The sequence below is a fragment of the Anas platyrhynchos genome, chromosome 3, assembly GCF_047663525.1.
Source record: "Anas platyrhynchos isolate ZD024472 breed Pekin duck chromosome 3, IASCAAS_PekinDuck_T2T, whole genome shotgun sequence".
Taxonomy (NCBI): Eukaryota; Metazoa; Chordata; class Aves; order Anseriformes; family Anatidae; genus Anas; species Anas platyrhynchos.
Window position 1 is genome coordinate 35,977,809 of NC_092589.1, and position 19,885 is coordinate 35,997,693.

Consider the following 19,885-nt stretch of genomic DNA (forward strand, 5'->3'; position numbering starts at 1 on the left):
ACTTGTGACCCAGGTGTTTTATGCCAGAGGTTGATATATATGTATATTCAGCTACATGGAGATTAAATCATTTGTTCAAATGTCATTGGGACTTGAAGAACATTTGAGAACTTTGGGAATTGTAAGCAAGAGGAGTGAGTTAAGGCTTTCTAACTCTTGTGTATAAATAGCAAGCCATCAAATTACAATATGTTAATCAAAGATCCTTGAGACTGTAGCGCAAGGAAGCAAGATACTTCACAAGTACAATGACTTGTTGTGAAGGTGTAAGGTACTAATTCACACTAAGCCTGTCTCTGGTTAGACACTCGAACTGGAAGTTCTGTATGTGTGACTGATGGCTGGTGCAGCTCCATCAAGCTACTGATGGGAACGTGGAAGTTGCTGGTCAGATCTCAAAGCAAGGTATTGACTCAAATTACACGATGTGTCTGACCCATTTAGTCAATTCTGAGGATTTTGTCAGTATAATCACAGTATTTACGTGTTTTCCGAATTGTTTTTTCCTCTCTTTTTCTCCTTCAGCAGATCATAACTCACTTAGTGCTATGAACATGTAGTGGCTATGCTGAATGTAAATGTCAGAAGATGTTCTGAATAGTTAAGTTATTCTCAAATTTCAAAAATCTGCAAGTGAACGGTGTAAGTCAGAAAACAGTGAGTGACAACCAAGAGGTTACTTTGCTCTTTTGAGAGTCTGGTGAAATGAGGACTGAAGAAAGTTAACTTGAAGGCATGTTTCTCCTCAGTGTCTGGAAGTGTCATTGCAGAGCTCTTTGCCAAACAGTATCTCCTAAAGCATTTTTAATACACAAACACTTAAAATGCATACAGCCTTTTATCCTCAGTATTAAGTATTTAAAATATAAATGAACATAAAGATGAAAACCCAAGTGGAATCTTGGGGCTAACCCAATTTATGCGAGATTGGGTGGAGCCACAGAAAATCAAAACAAAGATTTTTGAAGAAAAACTGTTCTTCACGGCTGGCTGCCTTTGTAGATATAAAACATTAATATTTATACAAATGACTGCTGTTTTCAGTGGAGACTATACAACTGTGTGGATATCTGAGGGAAAAGGTTCTTAATCAGTAAAAGTAAGATTTCATGAAGTCAGCAAAACCAGCTCAAGTAGTGGAGCTTTTTGAAGCCAGTAAGTTGCTGCTCTTCTGTGCATTTTGTTGTTGTTGCCTGGCTTCTAACCACTTTGGTGGAAAAGTTTAAGATTTGCATTTGAGTATGGTTGTGAATCTTTAAAAGGGCAGAGTAGCATCTCTTGGAGTTGTACTTCATGTTGTTACTGAGAGCATGGCCTGACAGCATGCTGTGTGTCCCAGTCTGACAGTGACTGCCTGTCATGGTACTGGATTAAAATAACTCTGTGGTCGTTTTGGTTTGTTTTCTGTCTTTTGCCAACATGTTGATTAGAAGAAGCAATGTTACACTGGCTGGAGAACCCGGGAATTGTTGCCTTCTTACTCAGTAAGGCCCTAATTAGGGCGAATGATCTTGGAAAACAGATAATGAAATACAGGATTTAAAGGTAATACTGTGCCACAAGAGTAAAGCTTTCATCATTGTGACTGAATTCTGGCACATGAAAAAATACTGAGAGGATTAAATGGGAGAATGGCATGGTCAAGTGATAGTTCTGTTCTCAAGGCACCATTTCAATTTGAAAAGAAGAGCTATGGGTAGGGTGTAGATGAGGAGGGATGTCTCAGCCTGCTCAAAACCTCTACAGGGAAAGCAGAGGAGAGAAAGGACCCAGTGGATGTCCTCACAAAAATTTTGCTTGCCAAATTGTTCTTAGGAAAGCAGCAGCTATTCATAAAGTTAATGAAGTTTAAGGTGTATTTATCAGTGTATTTTGCTATAAATTGAACTAACCAAACCAAATGACTTGTTGAGTTAGTTCAGTGGGAACCTGGCATGTATACTACTCTCATAATTTTGAATCATAACTGATCTAAGGTTATATAATGCATTATTAAAAATGACAAATGAATATTTTAAAAATAAAAGCAGTATGTAAATCGCATGCTGTTATTACATCTCATTTTGAGGCCCATTCTGATTTTTATTTTCTGATAAAAATTACTTTCACGTGCATGTTATCTTGGGAGCATCCTTTCTCTCCCTGTGTAGCGATTTATTTTCTATTCACTCTACTCTCGTTATATTTACTTGTTGAACGGAATTTTAAATATCATTTTTAGTCTGCAATTGCAGGTTTAACTGGAAAAAGCACTTGAAGTTGCTATCATACGCTTGCTTTTCCGTTTGCATCCACAGATCTGTTCTAGATGAATAATTGAATTACGGAGCAATCTGAGTGGTGGTTTTTAAAGAAATTGCATAAGGTATTGTTACCTCCACTGGACACTTTCAAGAAATAGCAACTGTTCTTAAGTAGATAAATATATATTCTAGTGTTCTGTATTTTTCTGATGTGATTTCTAGTGCTGTAGTTGAAACAGGATTTACAAAAATCTCTTGTGCAGATGGTTTTGTTTGCATCTGTTTTTTGCAGTTGCGTACAGAACAGATGTTATCTTTTGCCTAATCAAGGCATGTAACCTCGGTTTAAAAATTTCAGAAATTCCCAGCTGTGGATTTCCTCCTTCCTGTTCATTGTTCCCACTCATTCGGGAAAACTGAGCAAGTGCAGGCACCGAGCACAGGAGCATGGAGAAACTCCTGGCACTAGTGATAGGTCTGTGGCATCACCTGCTGTAGATGGTGGTTCTCCTCTTGTGAAAAATTGCAATGTAAAAATAACTTGTAGCTTGTCAGTAAGACAGAAATCTACACAGTAGTTTTAGCTTGGCAGTTTTGGATCAGTTTCATTTGAACTCCAGTTAGGCAGGCATTTTGTGTTAGAGAGCTACACTTCCAACAATTTTTCCAAGCAATTTTTAACAGCTGATGTTTTTGCAGATATTTTAGTACTAATCAGGCATCCAGGTGGAAAGCTGAAGCCTTCTGTTCTTCACCACATGAGATTTGATGAAAGCCTTTCAGTCAGCTGTCATTGAACAGGTAATGAAGATAATAGAAACTCCGCTTGCTCAGCATCAGAAGAGCAGGCTGTGATTTGTTTCCGTGTTTTGTTTTGAAAGAAACCATGAAGATGTATTCAGAACTGCAGAGGGATAGCTCTGTACCTTACTGAACTTCCAGATCTTCCTAAACATGTTACTGTCAGCGTTCTGTGCTTTTGACAGGGTTCAGGTGCATTGGGACGGCTTTCCATTTACTCAGCACTAGCATCTTTTGCTAATGCAATGTAGTAAGGATAAAGTTACTCTTCCTTGCTTTTAGCTATGTGGTTTATTTTTTTTTCTTTTTTTTTTTTTTCTCTGTCCTCGTTGGCAGAAGAGAGCGACTAAAGGAAATGAAAGAAGAATGATGTTTAGGTGAGAAGACAGTACAAATATAGCTAGCAATAGTATACCTTGCAGAGTACTAAAAGAAGAGGTCTGGCAAGTAGGTAATGCAGAAAATCATAAACACAAGTCTGCAGCCTGGAAGTTGGTGACACATCATTCATGGCATGTACAACTGCTGCTCCCCACTGACCTGTGTCTGCCTCAGTCTGTAGCATGAATTAGGCAATGAATCGCAATGAATCTGACAGACGAGCCTGTTCCTAGCAGTCTTTGTGACTATAGTGCGTTTTTAAAATGATTACTTTTCTGCTACGTAGTTTTGATGTAAAAACAGTCTGAAAATCTTTCAGAGTAGTGTCATGCCTTCGACACGAAGGACTGCTGCTGACTTTGGACTAACACAGTTATTCTTGTGGCATTGCAGATCAATATTTTGCAGTTCTCTTGCAAAGCAGATTTGATGAGAAATATGTATAATGTGGATTAAACCATCTTTAAATTGACCTAAGAACACAAGTTTCATGTTTCTAAAACAGCTTATTTAGAGAGAGTATAGAAAAAGGAAGAGACTTCAGATTTGATAAGCATGGATAAGAGAAAGAAGCTCTAGAACCAGAAAGTGGTAACTTTACACGTCTCATGATGTGCTACCTCAGGGTCTTCTGGAAAAGGAGAGCAAAAGTCAAGGGCAGAAAAGCTCCTGATGTCAGTCGTGGCATTATTTTGCTTGAACGTCAGCTGGCCACATCCGCACAACAGCAGGCTATGTAAATATTCTGTAAGTGCAGTTTCTTTTCAGCAGGATTGGATGAGCTCTTTTTCAGAGATGGTCATAAAAAAAAACAGGTTTTGCTCGTCTAGGAGGGTCAGTGTGATTAAGCAAGATATAAATGTCAAACTTTACAATCTGAGCAAAATGACCAGTATTTGGAATATTGATTTTTAATTGATTTGTGGTGTTAGAACATTCCTGTACATAGAATAGTCCAAACTATTTTCTTTACGTAAAATATTCCTAAGTATATTCTTTCTTTACTGATTTTTTTTCTCTGCTTTCTTCAGTTCCATTCTCTGTACAGTGTTGCCGCTCTTGCTATCTTCAAGCTGTTTCCTGTGCTCAAGTGAATAATTCCTAAGTGCTTCATTGACCTGGGTAAAAGAATGTCTGTGCAGAGCCAGCTAAAGCTCTGGCTAGGCAGCACCCTGTCACCAATAATGGCCAAGAGTGCAAGACTAAGAAAACAGGGCAAACTGTTCTCACAGCTTCTAAAAATACTCGTGGAGAGAAAAAAAAAGAAAAAAGAAAGCTTCCCAAATTTGAGATGAATGTAGGCTTCCTGACTTTGTCATGCATCTCTCCAGCATGAAATTGAAGAAGTGGCTTAATTTTCTTGATGCACAGCTTTTCCCTATCTCTAAAGGCAGTTGGATACCTTTACAAAATGGCTAGGGAAATGTAACTAACAGCATTCAAAGTCCATTTGCAAATACCAAAAGGATGATTCAACTGTAAGCACAAACTTTACCTTCAGGCGTATTACATGGGACATTTCTCACTCTAAATGGTGTATATTTCAGTATAAAGCAGATTGAAATATTCCAGTTGAACATACTACAGAAGCTTGGATATCATCTGTCACCTCTGCAACTGTGGTCTCTTTGGGTCACTGATTTGTCTTTGTTTTTCAGAACTTCTTGTAAATGTGTAAATTGAAATCTGCTCTCTTGAGCAGCATCACAAACAGTACTAGGTTTGGTGGTGATTTAATAATGCAGAATTTGACTCAAGACAGACCAGGCAAAATAGAATTACGACAGCTGTTAGTGTAAATGTCTGCAAAATAGAAAAAGGAGTGCCCTTCGTAATATTAAATATGAAATAGTATAATCTTGTAATTGAAAGTTGAGCTTCTGTAGCCATATTGTTTATCCCAGATGCAGCTGACAAGTTTCAATATAGCCTGGGGAACTTGGAAATGAAGGAATAAGCAGGAAGTCAGGCCAGAGTTGCAGTCCAGATTGAATTATGTTCTGAGCTGGGAACTAGAGGAGACTGCAGATAGACGTCCCACTGTGTGTTGCAGAGGTCACAAATTAATTAGCAAGGGAGTATGTTGATGGAATTGAATGCATGGGTTTGATATCAGCGTCTTTGTAGAGCTAATGTGTTCTTAGTCTTTGCTGAATTTGGCAGGAAGGAGATAGGATGTAACTAGGGACACTCTTGGGTCTTTGTGAAATCGGGTGTAGGAGACTTGCCTTTATAAACAAGAATTAAGATTCAAATGTATTTAACTAGATATGAGATCCCGTAGAATATCAGTGCAGTTAGCGTGGAAGTCCGTGAATTAATTTCTTAGTTAAAATCTTGGAGAAAACATGTATCAGCTTGGAATCTATTTCTAGGGGGAGAAACAAACAAACAAAAAAGCAATAGGTTATGGATAGATGTAATGACGTGAAATACCCTTATTTTACTCCTCTTTTCAGTTGAGCTGCTACTATTATTTGCTGAGAATCTATATATGTTAGTATTTACTTAAACATTAGGCAAATAAGAGAAACGTTTCTTAAAACTGACTTTAAATTAGTGATGCACGTTTTTTATTTAAATAAAAACTTTTTGTTTGTGCAAGTAGTGGGTCTAGAGATCATTCAAGCCATGGCATGAATAAAACTTATGATTCTGGTGTTCCTTTCTCATGAGGAAAAAAAAACCTTTTTCTTCCATTTTGACCAGTGCTAAATATATGTATTTTCATGAAGGTAATTTCATATATGGGCATAAAAAAATGTAGCACATATAGCATTATAGCCACCACTGCGCTTCTGCTATATGATATGAGAATAAAATCCATCCTTCAGAAGAAGAACTTCTGAAATTGTTTGTCTCAAAATTATTTTAATATAAAGACAATTAGGCAGCATTAAAATGTTGCCTTACAGCAGTTTAGATGAGGAAGAACGGTGGAAAGGCAGCCACAGAACATTACCTGTTAGGTTTCCTGTTGCTGTTTCCAAGCAAAATCCATTTAATAGGGAAAACTTTGCTCTTTATTCCTAGATACATTTTTGTTTTTCCAGCAAGATTTAACACTGGAGTGTCTCCTGATAAAATACACCACCTGAAATTCTGATGTTGAAGAACTTAGACTTTACTTTAGGTAGAAATAGCCAATGCAGTGGATAGCACAGGTTTGTTGGTTGGTTTGTCTCCTGAAGGCAGGAATTAGTGTACCCTGTATTTGAAATGATACACACCGAAAACCCTAATGCTCTCTTTTTCATAAAGATTTTTATTTTTTTGTTGTTTAGTCTTGCAGATAGCAGCTGTTCAGCTCTTCAGTGTAGGAAGCCTACAGCTCTCTTCTGGAACACAAGGGGCTTGCTTTTATTCCTTACTTCTGCAGAATAAGTGAAACAGTTGTAAAGAGAGATGGCTGGTTTGTGGGATATTTTTTCCCTATGCATAACTGAGTTGCCAAGCATAGTCAGCAGAGACAAGTAGGTATTTCAAGAGAGTGAGTTAGACATTTAATATTGCAGTAGTTTTTCTCCTAATGTTGATATTCTGAATCTTTTTCCAGAGGTGTCTGCCCACTCACAGTCATGCACAAATTAAATGCCTGCAGTTGGGCTTTGTCAGCACCACTCCTTTGTCTTTCAGGAAACCATAATATTGGTTATTCCCACATTTTTTTGCAGCAGAAATTACAAAGATGAAATAACATTGGTCTTGCTACTGTAAATTTCCCTCTCCCCTTTTTAATTTGTGTGTCTTTCAAGCTGGATGGTTTGCTGAAGTGATTCAGCCAACAGAGCAAGGTGATGCCACTTCATTTTTCTCTCCCCACTGAAGAAAGCTGGAATAGTTTGTTTTGTAAAAAAAAAAGAATCTCAAATCCTTCCTGGTCAGGTGGGAAAATGAGAATTTCTATTGTCATCACATTATGGGTCAGAAAGAGAGGATAAAGGGCAGGGTTTTCTGCTGACAGTTTTGAGTTGGAAATGTTGGATTAGTTACTGAGTTGCTTCTGTTAAGTAGAAAATCAAATTTACCAGAGCAGTAATTAGTCTAAAGTGGATGTGCATAACAAGAGACTCTTCAAAGTGCCTTTAAAGAAAGAAGGAAGCTTGTTCCCCACTGGTGATGATTAAATAACGTTGAAATCAATGTGCAGGGAAGGAAGTCTTCAGAAAATGCAATCTAATAGAACACCTCCCTCTGCTGGTAGACATCACATAGTTTAATGTGCTGCATCATGCACTCAACTAGAAATTTCCTGGTGGGGCATGCCTCTTAGCTCCTGAAGGCTAAGGAGAACTTTTCAAAAGAGAATTGGGTTGCACAGGGAGGTTCCTGCCATTCTTATTCTTTGTGAACGGTGGCGGAGAGGTTGGGCTGCTTGTCCCAAGTTTGCTCTGAGTTTCTGAGCTAATGCGACTTTTTGGCTACCTGCCCTCTTGCTGTTGGAGTTGGTTGTGTTTTGCTGTCCTACTAAGGATTGGCTCTGGATGCTCATGCTTTAATCAGGTAATCAGAACAGAGTGCACGAAACAGCTATTAGCTTCTAGTAATCACTCAGCTCTTCCTGAAAAATTATGTATCCTTTAGTTTATTCATATTTAGTTATTTGAGCTGAGGTTTACGTGCCAATCCTCACTTAGTTTCCAAAGTAATGCCTGGAGTTACGTGCTTTTGAAACAGAATTAGCCACCATAACTTGAGGATAAAGCTTATCTGTTAACCATTTATCTTCTAGCTTACTAACACCAAAAAGCAGATAATTTCTAATATTTTCCCTACAAACTTTTCAGGGGTGGGCTCAATGATACGCTGTTTCTGTACAGTGCAAGCTCTTGAAGAAGCAATACTATGTTATTTCCAGCTCTGTTTAAGCATAACAAAAACACTTGAAAGAATGCTTTCAAACACTTCTGGAAAGTACATTTTTGTTCCTTGCATTTCCTGGATATTGCACTTCAGATGCGAGCAAACTAGCTGAATGCATGAGAATAGCATTTTTCATCCTTGCTTTCCTTTTTGTTGATAAGCATTTGGGGATGATTTGTCCTGTTCTTTCTGGTAAATGCATTGAAAATTGCGCTTTCTGCACCCTTACCCCTACTTGAACACTCAAAATAGTTTTTCCCTGTTTTGTGTTGTTAATAGAAGAACTTGTGTAATCCTGTAAATTTTCTCTGAACCTCTAGATGGAAAGCAAAACAACTGGAGCCTTTAGGTGAGGAGCAGTCCCAATCGTGTGGCCATGAAGCTGTTGATCTCCTTGGAACAAAGCTTGGAACATGGAGAACTGGTCACAGAATCTGTTTTCGCATGCAGGATCCCACCTTACCAGTATTTAATTAATATATTGTTACAGGTCTACACATCACTGCTGTGAGATAGAGATTTTGTTATTATTATTTACTCATGAAGACTCCTGTCTAAGTGATTGTAAATCTCCCATGCCTAATAACCTTATGCAACCCAGAGCTCTGGAAACAGCACTGGCAAAAGACTAACTTCCTTATCTCCAGTAATTTGCAAGTGGTGGCACAAGAAGTCAGAAGTCACAAATCATGGATTTATGAAGCAAAAGGGTTATTTTCATTTTTTGTTTGTTTATTGCACTTTTTTTTTCAATTAGGACATAGACAAGATTCTTTTATCAGGTTTCAGCAGTGATCTTCCAGCAATGAGATGCAGAAGGATCACTTCATTGTGGCAGGAGATGCTTTAAGTTCACATGTATTTGCTGTATACAAATAAGTGGAGTCTATTTATCCATTGATCCCACTGGAGGGAGAGAAACGTATCATTCTGAAGAGAGTAGTTTCTCTATTCCTCTCCAGTTTCTGCACTTCTTTCAATGTAAAGAAAGCAGAGAAGTGTGGAAATTTTGAAATAGTCAGCATTTGTAAGGGGAAAAAAAAAAATCCCTAAGGTTTAGAAATGAGCATAACTAGATGACTTAACTTTGCAGCCATTTCACAATAATTCCATATTTTAGGTTGGGTTCCAGCTATGTTGTTTGGGATTAACTGGCTACTAATGCAAATGCCTGTTGTCATTGACTTGAATTCAACATTCCTGCTATCTGCAAGAAGACAATTTGAATAAGTAGAAATAAAATATTTGTTTTCATTAACTCAAGATTTTGTTGTTTTGTTGCTCACAAAAGTGTAAGCAATGCTTATTTTATGTAAGCAGTTCTCTGATATCTGCATATTCATGTACTTTTCCCTAAAAGACTGCAAAGGGAAATACATATATACCTCAAGTATGTTGAAAGTCAGCAAAGAGGGCTGAAATTGGTTTTGTGTCCGTGAGCCACGCTGTTCCATGCTCAGAGTTCAGTGATCATGCAGCAGCTTGCGGCAACTGCATCCAGTGACAGTTTGCTGTGTTTGACCTTTTGGATTCATAAATCTAGATCATCTTTCCTTTCCTTGCGCCTTGAATAGTCTCACTTTGGCACTTTTTTCCTTGGCAGATTGACCACTGTGCTCTTCTGCATTTCTGTATGATTGCAGAGTAAGGAGGAAGGGATGATAAGTGGGGAGACTACAGCTACTCCTCCAAGTTCCCGGACTCCTTTAGGAAGTTACTAAACTGCAGAGCTTGAAGCTAAGGCACAACTGTGTAAGTTGTTTCCTGCGAGCTTTCTCATTCGTGTGATTTAAAACATGACCTGCTGTTGGCTATTACTGTGGACTACCACAGCCACAAGTTTCCCATGTGGGCTCCAACCATAGCGAAGTTTAGCCTCCACACCTGAGGCCTGTTGCACTTGGTGTTCCCTCTCTCCACACTTCTCTCCAGGTGCTGTATATGAAAGACAGGTTTTTATGGCAACAAGAAGCATCAGATTCCAGTGACATTTTGAAGAGTGGAAAGAAACTCCTAACATTTCACCTTGCAATTCATTGATTTGGTGGTTAAACCTAAGTAGCGATAAAATATGAAATCTTCTCCTCAGACAGGTATTTCCTCCCCCTCCTTTCCTTTAGAAAGGAAAATGAGATCCACCTGCTTTTCCATCTTGTGGTAACTGTGTGGCGGCTTTTGAAGCCTGTGCTCTCAGCAGATGGGTTAGTGGCATTGAAATGAAATGGGACTAAGCGGCCCTGCTCTCCTTCCTCTTCTAGAAAGAGCCTTAGATCTGCCTCGTGGTTGTATTATGAGTACTGGGGAAAATTGGCCAAGAAATAAGTAACTCTCAAGGGATGTTTTCAGAGCTTGGATAAAGGTAGTTTTTAAGGTGCCTGAACTTGGAGATGAGGGAGACAGAAACGATGAGGAGTTCGTTGGATAGTGCTAGAAAGATTTAATTTGCTGCAGGGGCTTTTTATCCCACGTGAAAATCCTGGCAGTTTATAGAATAGGCAACTTTATGAGAATGCTTCAACATGTGACTATTATTGACAGAAAATGAGCCGTGTGTTCAGTTTAATTGCAACCACATAATTTGGACTGGAGGAATTAATTAAAAAAAAATAGACATATGTTTTGAAATTGGAAGGTTTTCTCTAGGTATTGGAAAGGGCATGATAAGGTGAGTGGCAAAGATAGCTCCAGTACAAGAGAAGCTAATTGAAGCATTTCCTTTATTAAAACAATATTAGTTCCTACGTGTCTTGTGAATGAAGTGTCCAAAATAAATATGAATGGTAATTAAAATCTATTTCTATCAGTTAACAGTCATGTTTTCAAGATCTCTCATTTATTACAAAAGTGCCTCTAGAAGTTCACTTCATTAGTTTACTTCATATAACTCACTGCTGTTGCAAAGTGCTTGTTTTATGGGTTTACTTATGAGATTCTAATCAAAATGAACATTTCTTCCCCTTGGTGAGCATAGATTTTGATGTATCATCAATCTGAATTTAATTTGAAATGGGACTTTTCTTAATAATTTATTCAATTTCATAAAGTACTAGTAGTACTAAGTATTCAAGTGATGAAGATACAGAAGTTTAGGGGAATGGCAGAGCTGCAAGACCTGCAGCTTTTTGTCAGTTTTCTTCTTTTCTTAGTCAATACAAAACTTTTGTGTATTTTTTAGAATTTGTCTTGCCTATTTTTAAATGTTCATGTTACAGATTTTCCAATTCTGCTTTGAGAATAAGTTCTGTAGATCACAGCTGCTTAGATGTTTTCCCCAGGAATTTTTTTTTTCCAGACTCTCCTGTATTTAGTTCTGTTATATCCCCAGTGTTGCGCTGCACTTGGATCACGTTAAATGATTATTTCTCCTAAGTGGCATGTGGATCTTTAAAGAAGTGCAGTCACTTAGTTTTACAGACTAATTTCTTAACCTTTTATCAGTTTATTTTTCCGGACTGTCGGGTACCAGGATTTGCTCTTGATGTTCCTCTCTAGAATTGGTCAAACCATCATTACTGTCAATTTTTGTAGTGGCAGCACTTAAGACTCCATGGCAAGCTGCCTGATGGACTGAGTGTTTTCTTAGCAGTCGATTTTGGTAGGTGTTCTTCCTGATAAATTCACACTCTCTACCTATCAGTGAAAAATAAGACATTTCTCACAGTCATGATCAAGAAGTGGTTGCTTTATGTTTTCCAGAGCTTCTTTAAAGTTCATGGTTTTGCTGTGGGTTGGGTTATTACAGATATTCTCTGACAGACACTGAAGAACCTACACAGTCCCAAGTAGTTCAGTGATAAATTGTTTTAATTTCCTAGCTCTGCTGTCAGGTGCAGGTGCTATAGAGCTAGACCTTCACTGGGTGGGGTTTTCGTGATGCGATGATGCCTTTATATAGTACCTCCTCGCTGTCTGTTCTCAGTACTGGATTAAAGCTCAGATGCTAACCATGGATGTGAGGGATTCTGTACCAGGAAAGGTAGAGTGGCTGTTCAAACAGTAGGTTACTCATCATAGCTTCAGTACTTTGGATGCCGTGGTGATGGGCAGTAATGTTTATACTTCTATGTTGGTGAGTTTTACGGAATAATAATGAAATTTCATATGAGATAAGCATGCTACTGAAAGTAACAACAGGAAATGTGACGCAAGGGTTTTTAAAATGCTTCTCCCAAGGCTTTTGGTGACCTTGTTGCCGGTCAGCACTGAAGCAGCTCCAGTAAGCAAATTGCTGTGGTCAGACAGAGCAAGGAGTGTGTTCGGTGGGGAAGCTTCTCTCAGAGGCTGCTTCTCTAGGTGATAATGAAATTCCTCTTTCATCATTTCAGTATTTCACAGCTACTTTGGGGATGGTGGGATCATGTGCTGTGGAAATGGCAGGTTTTTTCATGGCAGAATTGGGAGGTGTTATAAGCCTGCTTAATAGAGTTGCTGCAGATTCTTCTGCTCGCTCCCATACAAAGCTGCATTTCTCTTCCTTAACCATGCAATATGCATATGTGTTTGTTAACAACTTGAATCTTAAAATGAAGGTTATCTGTGATAATGCTATGCTTGTTGGCTTGCTAGTCTTTGTTTAGTCGTCATTTTTGAATTTTCCTGATAAACAGCAAGCAAAATGGTAGTCACATCTGAAACTTCCCACATAAGCATGGGGGAGAGTCATTGCATACAGCCAGGGCCTGTTTGGGGATGTTACCCTTAAGCAAGGGTGTCGCTTTTAGGAGCTATGGTAGGACTTTACTCAACAAATGATGTCACCAGATTTAATGAAATTAAATAAAATACTTATGTTAAATGTCCCTGTAGCTTTACAAATATGGGGATCATATATAACTTGATCCTGGTTCCTGAATGACAAATACGTGTAACTGCAGCAGTGTTTTAACCAATTGCCACCTTTGCAGACACTTTTTTTTTCATATTTATTTTACCCTCTTTCTAGTGTTTCTGCTTATTGGAAAAGAAAACCAAATCTATATGAAAAGCTTGATGTCTGTAACATCCAAATTACGTTATCTGAAACTCCTATTAATGTGTTGATGTTTTTAAAACATGCTCACAATTCTAAAGTTCAGTTGTACGGAAAATCATTTTTCTAATATTTTTCATGGTGTTAGTTCTCCCTGTACTTTGTGCTCAACTGTGAAAGTGATGAGCTGAGCTGATAGTTCGTGTAAAAATGTTCCTACTCCCCAGTCTTTTACTCAATTCCTCCACGTATTTTTGCTATTACTATTACTGTGTACTTATTAGGAAACACCTTTCTAAAACGTGTGTACATGTTGTATTTATAAATGTAATTTTTTACAGTACTTACCTTTGATGCCATTTTATGACTTTGGCTGTCTTCTTCAATACTTGTTCCGTAGTGCATTCCCCTTACTAATTACTTTCACGTTAATTTATTATGCAAAATATAGGTATAAATGAATGCCACTTCAAATGCCTTCAGTAGGCTATGAACCAGAAAAACGCAGTGAAGAGTTCTCAATAAAAAAGTAAATAAAATCTTTAGGTCTTGTAGTGAATATATCATGGTCATCGTATATGACCAGGCATATGAAGAAGAAAAAATGAAATGATAGGGAAACATTTGTTTTAAGTTATTCCACAGCAGTTTCAGTGTCATAATATCTGTGTTACTTCCCAAAGTATTTTTAAAATGCACTTTCTTTGAAGTGTGAAACTGTTTTCTGATTAGAGGAAGGTAAAAGTCTTTTGTGTGCAGTGTTGTGATGCTAATGGACATTTGATGTAACACTAACATGTTAATTTATGCTCTGTAAAAGAACAAGATGCTCTGGTAACAAGCAATGTGCAGCCTGCACATTTAATGCAGTGCAAGAAGCAAACACTCTCCAAATAACTTCTTTTTTGCTAGTTCACACTGCAAAGTTATGGGAGCTGTAGGACTGGAGAGTAAGGAAATGGTGTGCTATCGCCTGTCAACTGAAATTATTCTAAAGGCTCTAATTTTCTCATCTTAGCATGCTGTTTACTCTGACACTTCTTGCAACATACATCATTTATTTGAATGAGCCCGTTCTTTATTAATGACAACATCTCTTGTAGAACAGAGAATAGGAGGTGTTGGTAACCTTGATCCCTAAACTAGGCTGAAAGGAGAGCGTATTAAATTTAAGACCATTTGTGAGTGTCATAAATGTGCAAATGAAGGGAAAAATGGCTTAGTATTAAGTCATTGTATATAATATTCTGACATACATATATTTTTCAGAATTAAATGCTTAATGGTATATTGGTATGGCTCAGATTTGACTGTACCTCAAGTTTCCACAGTCCCTAATCACAGAAATTAGCAGACGTTAAAGGGTTCTTCTTCCCTGTTCAACTACAGACCCCTTACAGTTAAACAAAAGTCTAGGACTCACAATTATCTTATGCGTTTTGTCAGATATTGATGGCTGTAATATCAGAAGCTATAAACGTGCTGGTTTTCATTATCAATGTTATTTTAGAAATATGTAAGGGCGTAAGATTGTCTTACAAAAGAACTTGTCTTCTGATGTCTGGGAACAAATCTGGCTTCTTGCTTTCATTTGAATCTTATCTATTTGGACTTATTGTATATAGAAATTATGAATTTTTTGTATCATGTCTGTATATGCACAGAGTCCTTGTGTTGTTTACACATAAATCCTAATCAACAAAACAAAATTAACTCTCTTATTATTAACATCAGTGCATCAGAGCCCTGTCTGAGATTTTCTGCTTTCACTCGGCTAGTTGGGATGCGGGGTGCAACCCTTAGACACAACACAGCAAAAGGATTTTGGAGCTCAAAAACTGGCAGTCTTGCTGCTTGCTACTAGCAGCTTCTCTACCATACAGCACATTTTTTTTCAGATTGATTTTGCACATTTTATTGAGATCTTTTCTCAAGTTGTCTTTTAGTGCTGGCTCCCCCGATAACAAAAAAAAAAATAATCTGAAACCTGAAGACAATGGAGGAAGGGGGACAGCTGAGCAGGAAAAGAAAACATTCTGTCAAATGGAGAAAGTTTTAACTAAACCTGTGTACCAGTTGAAGGTTCTGTAAAAAGTTATAAAATTGCATTTTATTAACAGGGAAAGGGAAACATTAGGAGATTTGATGGATTTTGGGTCATAACATTGTGCGTTTTGGCACTGCGTTTGCTAGCATACTGAAAGTCTCAGTAAAAATGGAGGAGACAAGTTAATGAAGGTGTTTTTGCATGCTTCTGTGGTTAAACAGAAACTTCTGGGAATGATAAATTCCTTTCCAGCTCTTGTTCTGGTTTGTTTTTTCCCCCCACATTGAGTCTGTTAGGGAGGTCATTGTTCTGTCAATAGTTATGTTCTGATTTTAATCAGAGTAAAGCCTCCCCTTCAAAACTTGCCAGGATCTTGCCTGGATTGTGCATGTATTTCTGTTTTGTTTTATTTGTTAAGCAGTTAAGGCTTAACTGGATCCATTCAGACACAATTGCTCCGGTAATTGTTGCCAGCTTTTATTGTGTTTGAGGGAGATCAAGGTGGTCTGCAAGTTATTTGTGTTAACAGGTGTCCTGGTTAAAAAAAAAAAAAAAAAAAAAAAAAAAAAAAAAAGGCTGAATGGAGTCCACCAAAGCAGAGAAACAGTATAATACAGCTCTTCCAATATATTGTTAGATACATATTTGCAAAAATAAAATATTGGGCCACAAATCAGAAAGCGGTATTTCAGAAATCTGTTGATAATTTAGGTCAAATTTATAATATAGATTATATTCCTGAATGGGTTTTGTATTGCTGTTGACATTACTGCAAGTTGCCTCAGTAATGCAATTTGAAGTAAGATGGAAATATTTAGTAATAAACCAGTGTGTGTAAGTAATACAGGTTGAGTTACAGTTAGTGTGTCTCAGGGTACACCAGTTTCAGTCTTTTCCTCAAGTACTCTCTTCTGCAATGAAAAAGTAAAAGGATGGACAGGAGATGTTCCCAGGTTCCAGCCAACTGAGCAGGGTAAGACTTTTTTGAAAGGTAATTGATCTGCAGACTGAATAAAAACTTGTTCTGGATACACCATAAAGGCAGAAAGGATGCAGATGCTGTGGTGGATTTTGCTGCTGTGTGGCAAATCAGACAATGTCATTTGGAAGCTTGTTGTGAAACACAAACACTGAGCGAGGATTTTTCACAGCCTTTTGTGCTCTCTTTTAAGTTGGAGAATTTATCAATAGGTTGCAAATATGAATAGTTCTTCAGAAAAAAATCAGCTTGGTTTATGCACATCTTAAATGTACAGCTTTGGGAGGTACTGCATAGCATTAGCATCTACCATTCTGTCACTGAGCAACTGTCAGGACTTTTGTTATTTAGACCATTTCCTTAAAAAATGTTTTACATTCATCTGAAAATGCCCTTTGTGGATGACACTGAGCTAGTCCAACCGAATTATTTGCATGTTATCTAGGGAAAAAAAAATACAGTGGCTGAGAATTTTTAACTTGCTGAATTTTAATAAACTCCATGGTATCTATTGTTGTTCTGCAACTCTGCACTCGTTTTTTTAATGGATTTTGTAGATAGCTCACAGTGTATAATATTGAGTGGAACCATTTGCTTGTTCAGCTCATTGGAAATGGAAGTGCTCCTATTTCTGATACACGTACATAATACGGCTTCACTTTTGTGCCCTGCCTTGGGTGCAGTCTCACATAAAACACTCCCTGTGGCCACCTTTGCAGGCAACGTGCACTTTTCATTTATTTTCTAGACAGGTTATTTGTAGCCCAGTGATTCCCAGGATGTCTCCGGCTGTGAGCTCCCCCTTGCCCACACTGTGGCCTCAGTATAGGTGTGAAGAGTTGGGGATCTCCTAAACTCGTAGTTCCAGGTCTCATTGCTGTAGTTGTCAGCTCATGTCTGGTGCAGAATCCCACATGCTTGAATCTTTCTTGATTGCAAGAACACTACTGATATTCAGGAGCCTGGCTTGCATGAAACTGTGGTAATAAGTGAGGCCCGAGTAGGGCATCTTCCCTACAAACTGCATCGACAAACTGCATCCCACCAGTTGTTGAGATTTTGTTGTTGAGGCAGATGAATTCCTGTCTGCCTCCTCCCCCCTCCTCCTTGGCTTTGAGCTCTTTCCTATCCAAGCTTGGCTTCTGGCTGAGTCTTCCACAGCAGAAGTTACAGCTTCATTTCTCTGGCAAATTACTTTTAAATCCTAAGTCAGCAATTAAGGACTGTTGGACTGCAGTGCTTCCCAGTCCCAGTGAGTCATGTTGGCAACCAGCATTTCATCATCTGCAAATATTTGTGGACCACTCTGCTTTTTTCTGTCATGACATAACGAGCAACCTTTATTGATGTATGTGTATTTGCATAATAAATAAATTCTGCCTTTTTTATTTCTTCTTTAAAAAAAAAAATGTGTTAGGAATGCCAGGAGATGATGCAGTCATCTTCAGCAATCTTTACGAGGAAGAGATGTCTCGTGTTGTGGGAATAACTGGATGTCAAGCACACCAAAATCCGCTTGGCTGGGAGGGGTGTTCTTGGAGGGTGTCCGAGGGCAGAGCTGTGTCAGACAAATCAGTGGTGTAGCGGGTAGGATCTGAGACCAACGCTATTGCTAATCAAGTATCAGGACTGTGGGTTTTGGAAAGCCCTCAAGAGAAGCTTAGCACTTGGAAAGACTTCAGCTCAAACGCTAATCTGGTTTGGAGCCAGGGTAGGCCTGAGGATGGGATCTATCCAACGTGTGGAGGTCGGACTGTGGGGGCAGTTCTGAGACTTGGCACTTGCTGACAAGAAGAAAAGGAAAACTTTGAAGCCAAATCAGCTGTATGTAGTTTCAATGTCCTGGAGGGATTTACCTCCTGAACCACACTCCATGGACGTAGGTCAATCTAACGCCAGCATTGGAGTTGGCAGTGGTGTTCAACTGGTGGATCCATAGTGCCTTGATGTAGGTGTGTTGGCTGGCTTTTGTTGCTGCCGTCTTCTGAGGTGGTTTTATTTCCTCATCTGGTTCAATGCTGTCCCCTCCACAGCTCGGTTCTCCACTTGGTTGGGCACTGCAGGAGGAGGGAGTTGGGAAGGGGAGAGAGGCAGCTGCCTCAGCCAGCCCAAGGCGTCCTAACCACTACTGATGGTGGCTTTGTTAATCTTGCCTGTTGAGGTAAAATAAATGTCTTGGCACCCTTGTGGCAGGACTCCTAGAAAACCTACCCTCTGATTTGACTAGCAGAGGGAGCTTTATTGTCTGATGCATTTGAAGTGTGTTTTAAACTATTGAAATTATTGTCAGAAAACTGGTGAAATGTATTAGTTTGCCAATCATGTTTGCAAATAGTTAAGGTCTGCTGCAAAACATGCATTGGCTTAAGTGTTGCAAAATAGTTGTCTTTTTTCTGGTTTTTATTTATTATCCCTCTCCCCCCCCCCCCCCAATCAACTGGGTTATATCTTGGTAGGTACAGAAAGGTAAGAGAGGATCCCCAAGGGGGATGAGATTGCTTAAATATTCCCAGATTCATTTCAGTCAGACCATGGAAAAAGAACTTAAGGCAGTGTAGGCACAAAAGGAAGAAGATACCACAGGTAGACTGAAGCATACAGAGGTAAGAGATGGGCAAGTCAGGTGAAAATAGAAGTTAATGTGGCCTGAATGGGAACCTGGGAAAGAGCTTTGTCCTCTGGTTGGTATACATATACTTTTTTTTTTTCCTAAACTTGCTGCTACAATAGTTTAAGATTTCATTGTGTGCTCATAGGACTCCGTTCTTTTTTTTTTTCATTGTCATAATGTTGTGATAACAGTGTATTTTATTACTCAACTGGAGTGTGAAGCATTATTATTTCATTTTTGGTTCTAGTTTGAAGTTAAGTATGTAGGAGAGAATTGCTTTGCATAAATAACTTTGTGTTTAATATTAAAAGCAAATATGACAAAGTGGAAGGTTAAAAATTACAACGTTTCCTACACGCTAAGAAATTTTACTTTTCTGTTGTTTTAATGGAAACTGTAAACATAAAGGATTTTCTCTTTCAGACAGCTTACTGCACAATTTAACAAAAAGCCAACATCACAATGCCTTAACTTCTCAATTTTTTTGTGGACTATGTAGAATAATGTTTTTCTAAGTGTTTTTAAATTATTGAAAGCCACAGTTTGAAAGGAAAAAAAGTAGATATGCTATTCATTATGATGATGCATGGTCTTTGAGTGAACATCTAAGAGTATGGTTTAGGTGTTTTCAGAAATGTCAAATGGCAGGCTGGTTAAATATTAAAGGGAATATTGTAAAGAGAAACCATTTTCCTTTCAGAGGACTGCCTTCATTGGTACCTAAGCTTCTAAAGCGTCCCTGGGTGGTCACTGCTAGCTCAGGGATGGGCATAATGGGATAGGCACAGTGTAAAATACAGCTCTAAGGTGCCCCTTGCAGACTTCATACCTGCCTTCTTAAGCAAGGCTGGAGCATGTGGTGTCTGCAGCCATGCTGTGGTGAGCTGATCCTGGCTGGCAGTGAAGACCCACACAGTCAATTGCACGCTCCCAGGGGACAGGGCAGAGACAGGAAAAAGCAACAGCAAGAAAACTTGCGGGCCAAGATAAA

The 19,885-nt window shown here is 38.5% G+C and overlaps 1 protein-coding gene across 1 annotated transcript in view; it reads left to right on the forward strand.

Moving 5' to 3' along the window:
• ZFAND3 (zinc finger AN1-type containing 3) overlaps nucleotides 1-19,885 on the forward strand; it is a 132,174-nt gene that overhangs the window by 68,163 nt on the left and 44,126 nt on the right. The window lies entirely within an intron of this gene.